The 9,707-nt window shown below is 41.9% G+C and overlaps 1 pseudogene; it reads right to left on the reverse strand.

Annotated features, from left to right (window-relative positions):
* Positions 1–7,379: 7,379 nt before the first annotated feature.
* LOC123462199 lies at positions 7,380–8,611 on the reverse strand (annotated as a pseudogene).
* Positions 8,612–9,707: the final 1,096 nt, after the last annotated feature.

A 9,707-nucleotide genomic window follows, 5' to 3' on the forward strand; every position in this document is an offset into this window, starting at 1 on the left:
TTTCATATGGAAAGGCAGAAGTCCTCACATATCCAAGAATTTCCTCAGCAAAAGAAATACCCCTGGAGGCATCACCATACCTGATCTAAAGCTATACTACAAAGCCATAGTAATAAAAAAAAAAATAAAAGCATGGTACTAGCATAAAAACAGGAGTATAGACCAATGGAATAGACTTGAGGACCCAGACTTTGGGTCAAGCAACTACAGCTACTTGACATTTGATAAAGTCTCTAAAAATATAGGCTGGAAAAAAAGATAGCATCTTCAACAAATGGTGTTGGACAAACTGGATAACAATTTGCAGGAAATTAAAACTTGATCCACACATCTCACCATGCACAACACTCAAGTCCAAATGGATCAAAGACCTCAATATACGACCAAAAACTTGGCTTCTACTGGAAGAAAATATGGAGGAACCATCCATGATATAGGAATGGAAAAAGACTTCCTGAACCAAACCCCAGTAGCATATGATCTTAAACTGTCACTCAACCAATGGGATCACATGAAGCTGAAGACTTTACAGACAAGCCTACAATAAGCAAAGCCAATAGATTACCCACAGAATGGGAGAAAATATTTGCTGATTATCCAACTGACAGAGGCCTAAACTCTAGAATCTATAAAGAACTCAAAAACCTAAGCAATAAAAAGTCAAACAACCCACTCACAAAATGGGGCAAAGAGCTGAACAGGCAGTTCACAGAGGAAGAAATACAAATGGCAAACACACACTTAAGAAAATGTTCATCATCCCTAATCATCAGAGAAATGCAAATTAAAACAACTATGACATTCCACCTTACTCCAGTAAGGATATCAAACATCAAAAAATCAAATCAAAATAAATGCTGGCAAGGATGTGGAGAATTAGGAACATTCATCCACTGTTGGTGGGAATGTAAGATGGTACAACCACTTTGGAAAGCAATATGGAGACTCCTGAAAAATCTGACTATAGAGATACCAACAGACCCAGTTATTCCCTTACTGGGCATCTACCTAAAACCGTCAAACCACAGGCCAGAGAGATTTTCTCAACCATGTTTGTAGCAGCTCAATTCATAATAGCTGGAATCAACCCAGGTGTCCATCACTAGAAGAATGGATAACTAAGATGTGGTATGTCTACACAATGGAATTCTATACAGCAGTAAGAAAAAAATGACACAATGAAATTTGAGGAAAAATGGTTGAACCTGAAACAGATCATTCTCAGTGAACTTACCCAATCACAGAAAGAAAATTGCCACATAGTCTCACTCATCTACAGCACTTAACCTGAATCTACCCAAGATGCCTTACACATACCCAGCAAGCATCTCAAGGACTAGACAATAGGATGGGTGGGGAGGGAAGGAAGGGTGAGGAAGGGGGTGGGAAACACAAATCTAGACTCAAACAGCAATGGTACCATAAAATTCTACATCCTAAAAGGCACACCAAATGGCTGAACCTTCACCAGACCCTTAGAGGGACCACCTGAACCACAAGACACTGGAGAGGGTATGATGAAGACTGACCTTGATCTTCTACAGCCTCTCTCTTCTCTCTAAGTCTTTTATATTAGTTTTCTTTTTCTTCCTTTTCATAGTGGACACTGACCTGTAACTCCCAGTACCAGCATATGGCTATTACCCACAATGAGCTTTTGATCAGAGAGACCTACAAGGTTTCCTAAAAGAAAGACAGATTTCTGTCACAGTACTTGATGACCCACCAAAGGTTAGTGGTAAGACCCGACTGCTGAAGACACCATATGCAGTTGACATGTAAAATGGAATGGCATGCCTGGAATCTGGAAAAGAGTCAGTTCCCAGACAGTCAGTGTGTCTAGTGCCAGAAGGTGCAACATGGGCGACTGGGGGAAAATGTCCAATATCTGTCCGTGCAACTCATGGTCTAACCTACTTAGCAGCAAATAACCTTTCATGATGTTCACACAAGTGCAATAGTGGTGCACAGCCATGGTGGGAAACCAACTGCTCTTGATTTGACTAACTGATCTGCTCAGTGGAATGGGACCCATAGCCGGAGCTGGGAAACAAGTCAGAACTATATCCAAACATGAGCCCATTCTCCATTATCAAGCTACCACCAATCGTGGGCTGCAAGAAGCCCTATATGTATTAAATTCTGTATTAAAATAAATAAGGGTTATCCCATTTGTCTGGTGCTAATTTTACTCTCCGTTGGAGAATTTGCTTCTCTTTTTCAGATAGATGCAGATCCTAAGGAGAGAACCACCCCATTGTACCTCAGAAGGACCCCAGCTGAAACTAAGAATAATTGGGTGAAACAAGCAAGGGTGCTGTTTTCTTGGTGAACCTGGTACCAGTACAAGGGTGAAGGATATCAACACAGAGAACAATCAACTCCTACCAAATCAGATATCCAGAGACAACAGAGGCTCCCAACACCTCATCACTGAAGCCAAGTAGAAATGAACCCAACATGGCTCAGGGAAATTTTGTGGAATAGGGTGTGGAAAGAATATCAGAGCCACATGTTGGGTCATGATATGCAGAGATATTTCTCCTACCCATAACTGTGGGCTAACTCTACAATGCATGACCCATATACCTCACCAAGGAGGGGCCAGGGGGAGGGGATAGGACATGGATGAGCCTAACAATGGTACCAACTTGATTGTATTCACTGAGTACAAAACTAATTAATAAAAAAATTAATTAATTTTTTAAAAAAGTATTTTTTCCTGTTGGGCATGGTGGTGCATGCCTTTAATCCCAGCTCTTGGGAGGTAGAGGTAGGAGGATCACTGTGAGTTCAAGGCCACCCTGAGACTACATAGTGAATTCCAGGTCAGCCTGAGCTAGAGTGAGACAGTACCTCAAAAAACAAACAAACAAACAAACAAAAATTTTAAAACCCTAATTTTTCCTAAAATAAAAGGTAGTCACTTTTTACAAGATGTTATAGATATGAAAACCCATTGGAACATGTCATATATATATATATATAGTTATATAACATGACAATATATGACATTCCTATTATATGTACGTCACATGTACATGTTATATCAGATATGGATGACCAAAAATAATTTAATCATATCCTGATCATGATGGCAATCAAATCTGATATGAACCAGGAGTTTCTTTCTTTGGCTCTACTTTCCTGCCTCAATAACACCAGATTCTAGGAATGATCTTTCCTAATGATATGGGACATCAGTTTTCATCTATATCAAGTCCTAAAAGTGAGCCTCCTAGCAACATCAGATATTAAGAAATATTTGGCCTCTACATGCACATTGTGATACTTGGCCAGCAAGTTCCCTGGAAGTGCTGCAGCTGCCTTAGATGAGGCTGAATGGACCAATAGATCAGTAGCAATGGAAATGTTGCAAGATCAGAGCCAAAGCTACCAAGGGCTACATTTAGCCCTTTAATAGATATTTATTGCCTCACTCTGGGTCTGACATAACATCATGGTGACTAGTTGATTAGGTGTGATCCATGAACTGCATTAGAGTAGGTTAAAATAATTAGATTATTATGTGTCCCTATATCCCAATGGATAAATCTCAAAATATCAATGTGGAAAAAGTTGTAACATTCCAATATATGATTTTTTTTTTTTTTGATGTAGGGTCTCACTCTAGCCCAGGCTGACCTAGAACTCACTCTATAGTCCCAAATTAGTCTCAAACTCACCCACTCTTCCTACCTCTGCCTCATGAGTGCTAGGCTTAAAGGTGCATGCTACCACACCTGGGCTCATGGTGTGTGTGTGTGTGTGTGTGAGAGAGAGAGAGAGAGAGAGAGAGAGAGAGAGAGAGAGAGAGAAAGAGAGAGAAAGAGAGGAAGAGAGAAGGGGTTTCATGTATCCTAGACTGTCCTCAAAATTTGTAGGTTGCTGAGGATGGTATTGAACTTCTAAAATTCTTGCTTCTACTTTCTTAGTGCTGGAATTACACGTTTGTGCCACTGTGCCCAGTTTATATCATATCGAGGAGCAAAACCAGGACTTGGTGCTTGCTAGGAAGCACTCCGCCAACCAAGCCACATATCCCCAGCCCCCCCCCATGCATAATATATGAGACTTTTATATTTTTAAATATTTTATTTATTGTTTATTTTAAAGTGGGGGACAAATAGAGAAAGAGAGAGAATAGGCACATACCAGGGCCTCTAGCCACTAAAAACCAACTCCAGATGCATGTGCTACCTTGTGCATTTGGCTTTATGTGGGTACTGGGGAGTCAAACTTGGGGCCTTAGGCTTTGCAGGCAAGTGCCTCAACCACGGAGACCTCTCTCCAGCCTGAGAGTATTTTAAAGTATGACCACTTTAAAACATACTAAACAACATCATATGATAGGTTTGGAGACTCATAGAAAAATAGACTTACACATATACTATAATTAAAAAAGCACCATAGTCAAGATGATTACTGTGCAAAAGGAAAGGAAGAATTGGGAGTGGAGAGATGGCTTGGTGGTTGAGGCACTTGCCTGCAAAGTCAAAGGACCCACATAAATCAGATATACATGGTGGTGCATGCATCTGGAGTTCGTTTACAGTAGCTAGAGGCCCTAGCACGCCAATTCTCTCTCTCTCTCTCTCAAATAAATAAAATATTTTTAAAAAGAAAGAAAGAATTGGGATTGAGCGTGATCTCCTCAAGAATCCTTGAATCCATCACGTGGTACCAGAAGAATGAAAGAATTGGGAATGAGGATAGTCTGCAGCAAATACAGTAAAATGCCAAGGTTTGACAAAGCCCAAATGTCATGTAATATATTAAATTCCATTTAGGGTCTATATATTATTATGTAATATTAGAATATTCAATAAAACCAATTAGAGGACACAGAAGGAAAAAACAGGTTGGGGCTGGTGTGACTCCTTTCCCCTTTATTCCACTATCCTCTCATACCTATACCAACTGTCACTGTGATAAGGTAGGATGAACAGGTTTCAGGAAGACCAAGATCCTCTTCCCTCTATCCTACTACCAGTCCCCATCTCTATCACCTGCCATTCTGATACAGACCTGATTGCATAGTCCTCCTTCCCTCATTCCTCAAATTGACACTGTGATTTGGCCCAGCCCTCAGTTAAAGAAGTTGGAACCTCCACAGTAATCCCATTAAATCCATTGTGTGGTTCCAGATGACCAGCCATTGAGGTTAGAACTTGTGCTGAGTTTCAGCATTCTTTTTTTTTTAAATTTTTCTTTTTTCTTTTTTGAAAAATTTTTATTAGCATTTTCCATGATTATAAAAAAAATATCCCATGGTAATTCCCTCCCCCCCCCCAATTTCCCCTTTGAAGTTCCATTCTCCATCATATTACCTCCCCATCACAATCATTGTACTTGCATATATACAATATCAACCTAATAAGTACCCTCCTCCCTTCCTTTCTCTTCCCTTTATGTCTCCTTTTTAACTTACTGGCCTCTGCTACTAAGTATTTTCATTCTCACACAGAAGCCCAATCATCTGTAGCTAGGATCCACATATGAGAGAGAACATGTGGCACTTGGCTTTCTGGGCCTGGGTTACCTCACTTAGTATAATCCTTTCCAGGTCCATCCATTTATCTGCAAATTTCATAACTTCATTTTTCTTTACCGCTGAGTAGGACTCCATTGTATAAATGTGCCACATCTTCATTATCCACTCATCAGTTGAGGGACATCTAGGCTGGTTCCATTTCACAGCTATTATAAATTGAGCAGCAATAAACATGGTTGAGCACGTACTTCTAAGGAAATGAGATGATTCCTTCAGATATATGCCTAGGAGTGCTATAGCTGGGTGATATGGTAGATCACTCTTTAGCTGTTTTAGGAACCTCCACACTGATTTCCACAATGGCTGGACCAGATTGCATTCCCACCAGCAGTGTAGAAGGGTTCCTGTTTTTCCACATCCCCACCAACATTTATGATCATTTGTTTTCATGATGGTGGCCAATCTGACAGGAGTGAGATGGAATCTCAATGTTGTTTTAATCTGCATTTCCCTGATAGCTAGTGACGTAGAACAATTTTTTAGATGCTTATATGCCATTTGTATTTCTTCCTTTGAGAACTCTATTTAGCTCCATAGCCCATTTTTTGATTGGCTTGTTTGATTCCTTATTATTTAACTTTTTGATTTCTTTGTATATCCTAGATATTAATCCTCTATCAGATATATAGCTGGCAAAGATTTTTTTCCCATTCTGTAGGTTGCCTCTTTGCTTTTTTTTGGGGGGGGGTGCTTATTATGATAGGAAAGACTACTCCCTAAGGAATTTTAACAAACAAGAACATTTTGCTGGGAGAACAAGACACTAGAATACAAAATTACAAGTGTTTTAACTCCAGGTCTGTCCCCAGCTCCGCCAAGAAGCAAGTGGAAAGACAGTTGAAGCAAACAGGCAATTCTGTAAAACTAGACTTAGAAACCCTACAAATCTGATTAAAATCTAAAACTTGTTTTGCTTTAAAAAATTTAATATATCAAAAGGCCTGCTTTAGTGACATGCTAAAATCCCACCAAAAATAACCCCAACACCCCCTTTTCAGTAACAAAGTTGACCAGCCAACTCATACTTCTAAACCCACGTGTGGACAAGTGCGTGTGTGTCTTCTAGAGTTAGACACGGGGCTCAGAGACTGCAAGTAATGTGTACCTATTGCCTGCAAACAATGGGCAGGGAAATCCTGGTAAAATGAGGAACACTCCCAAATAACCAATTTTTCTAGTACTATGTTCCCCACTGCTACTTCCTTTACTTACAAAGGGGACCCTTGAACCAAATAATTTACCTCACATTTGGCACCCAGTGACCAGGATGTTTGTTTTCCTTAGAAAAACACACATATCCACAACCCTTATATATTTTTTTTGTTTTTACATTTAAATATAAAAATACTACTTTTGCTTTGTGTTATAAATGGAGGACCAAGCAGTAAAGAACTTTTATTCTCTTAATGTAGGACAGCCATCTGTTGTTGCTGAGCTGCTGTTTGTGAAGTGTGTGGGTGGCTCCAAGCAAGAGAAACACAATAGGTAAACCAACCCCCAGTTCTTGCCCTTCTCCTAACCTCCACTAGTGAGAGTTGGTTTAATCTTAAGAATTGAAGGAGACATGCCATCCTAAGTAGTCAGCCTGCCCTTTCAGCTGTCCTTTAGAGGAAGTTCTCCCCTCCTTCACACGCTGCTTTGTGCGGCGGTGACATCTGCCAGACAAGCTCACCTCCAGAGAGAAGCGTTCACCACCTTTCCCTGCGCCCACCCACACATTAGAAAGGAAGAAAACGGGGGCTGGGTACATGGAGATTAAGAACTTGACCCCTCTATCCTGACCAAGAAAAGCAAGGTTCACTGGGCATGAGGAATAAAAAAAAAGACCTTGAAATCCCACTTTTGAGTAATGAGGATAATTAAGACACCAGGGAGAGGGAGAGTTGCAGTGGGATGAAGAGCTGGGAAGGGCTCAGTCGCTGGAAGCATCGTCCCCTTAGTTTTTGTACTGGAAGGGCTCATTGCCAGTCTCGTTGAGAAGACACGTACGGATGATGGCCTCTGTCACTGCAAAGGGGTCGCAGTTGGCAGAAGGGCGCCGGTCTTCGAAATAACCCCTCTTCTCCTGGCCAACAGACCGGGGAATGCGGATGCTGGCGCTGCGGTTGGCAACACCGGCGGAAAAGTCGTTGATGTTGGAGGTCTCGTGGAAGCCAGTCAGGCGCCGGGCATTGTCCAGGCCTCCCTTGGGATCATAGGCACAGATGTGGTACTGGTGCCGCTTGCTGAGTTTCTCAATGGCCTCCTCAATGTACTTCAGGCCATTCTCCTCCCGCATGGCCTTCGTGCTGAAGTTGGTATGGCAGCCTGCTCGGTTCCAGTTCCCAGGAATGGGCTTACGGTCAAAGGTTGCTATCACGCCAAAGTCTTCACATACATGATGTAAGATAAAGCGGGCCACCCACAGGTGATCTCCCATGCGGATTCCTTCACAGGGTAAAATTTGGAATTCCCACTGGGCAGGCATGACCTCGGCATTTGTTCCTGTGATCTTGACTCGGGCATACAAGCAGGCCCGTAGTGAGCCTCCACGATGTCTCTGCCATAGGCTTTGTCAGCTCCCACGCCACAGTAATACGGGCCTTGGGGCCCAGAGAAGCCATTGGAAGGCCAACCAAAGGGGTGCCCATCCGTCCCCATGAGAGTGTATTCCTGCTCCATTCCAAACCAGGGCTGCTGGTTGCTGACCATGTCCATGATCCGCTTACAGGTGTGCCTTAAATTGGTCTCGGCAGGGTTCCGATTATACTTGAAAACTTCACAGAACACCAGCTTGTTGGGATCCTTGTGGAAAGGGTCACGGAACATGGCAACTGGGAGGAGGTACATGTCACTGTTGGAGCCTTCAGACTGGAAAGTGCTAGAGCCATCAAAATTCCATTCCGGCAACTCTTCTACACACTTGGGCTCACAGTCCAGGGTGCGGGTCTTGCAGCGCAGCCCTTCTCCGGTACCATCGATCCAGACATACATGGCTTGGACTTTCTCGCCCTGAGGCAGGACCATGTACATCTTCTTGATGCCTTTGTTCAAGTTGGAACTTGCTGAGGTGGCCATGGTGGAAGGCATTCTGGGCGGCCATGAGCCGGTGGGAAGGAAGGTGGGCAGGCGGCGAGAGCAAGGTGGAGAGAGAGCGCGGAGAGGAGATTGGGGTACGGTTCAGACGCTGCGCTCGGCTCCCATTCTCGGCTCTGCCTCTTTGCTTTTTTCACTGTGTCCTTTGCAGTGCAAAATCTTTGTAATTTCATTAGGTCCCAGTGATTAATCTGTGGTTTTATTGCCTGAGAAGTTGGGGTTGTATTCAGAAAGTCTTTGCCAGGACCAATATGTTGAAGGGTTTCCCCTACTTTTTCCTCTATCAGTTTCAGAGCTTCAGGTCTGATGTTAAGGTCTTTAATCCATTTGGATTTAATTCTTGTGCATGGTGAGAGAGAAGAATCTATTTTCATCCTTCTGCAGATATATATTCAGTTTTCCCAACACCATTTGCTGAAGAGGCTGTCTTTTCTCCAATGAGTATTTTTGGCATTTTTATCGAATATCAGGTGGCTATAGCTACTTGGGCTTATATCTGGGTCCTCTATTCTGTTCCACTAATCTACATGTCTGTTTTTGTGCCAGTACCATGCTGTTTTTGTTACTATGGCTCTGTAGTATAGGTTAAAATCAGGTATGGTGATACCACCAGCCTTATTTTTGTTGCTCAGTATTATTTTAGATATTGGAGTTTTTTTGTGATTCCAACTGAATTTTTGGATTGTTTTTTCTATTTCCATGAAGAATGCTTTTGGAATTTTGATAGGGATTGCATTAAATGTGTAGATTGCTTTAGGTAAGATTGCCATTTTCACAATATTGATTCTTCCAATCCAGGAACAGGGGATGTTTCTCCACTTTCTAGTGTCTTCTGCAATTTCTCACTTGAGAGTTTTAAAGTTCTCATTGTAGAGATTCTTTACTTCCTTGGTTAGGTTTATTCCAAGGTACTTTATTTTTTTTGATGCAATTGTGAATGGGAGTGATTCTCTGATTTCATCCTCTGTGTTTGTTGTTAGCATATAGGAAGGCTACAGATTTCTGTGTATTTATTTTGTATCCTGCTACATTGCTGTAGGTTTTGATCAGCTCTAACAGCTTGCTAGTAGAGTCTTTA

Source organism: Jaculus jaculus, chromosome 7 (genome assembly GCF_020740685.1).
Source record: "Jaculus jaculus isolate mJacJac1 chromosome 7, mJacJac1.mat.Y.cur, whole genome shotgun sequence".
NCBI classification, from domain to species: Eukaryota; Metazoa; Chordata; class Mammalia; order Rodentia; family Dipodidae; genus Jaculus; species Jaculus jaculus.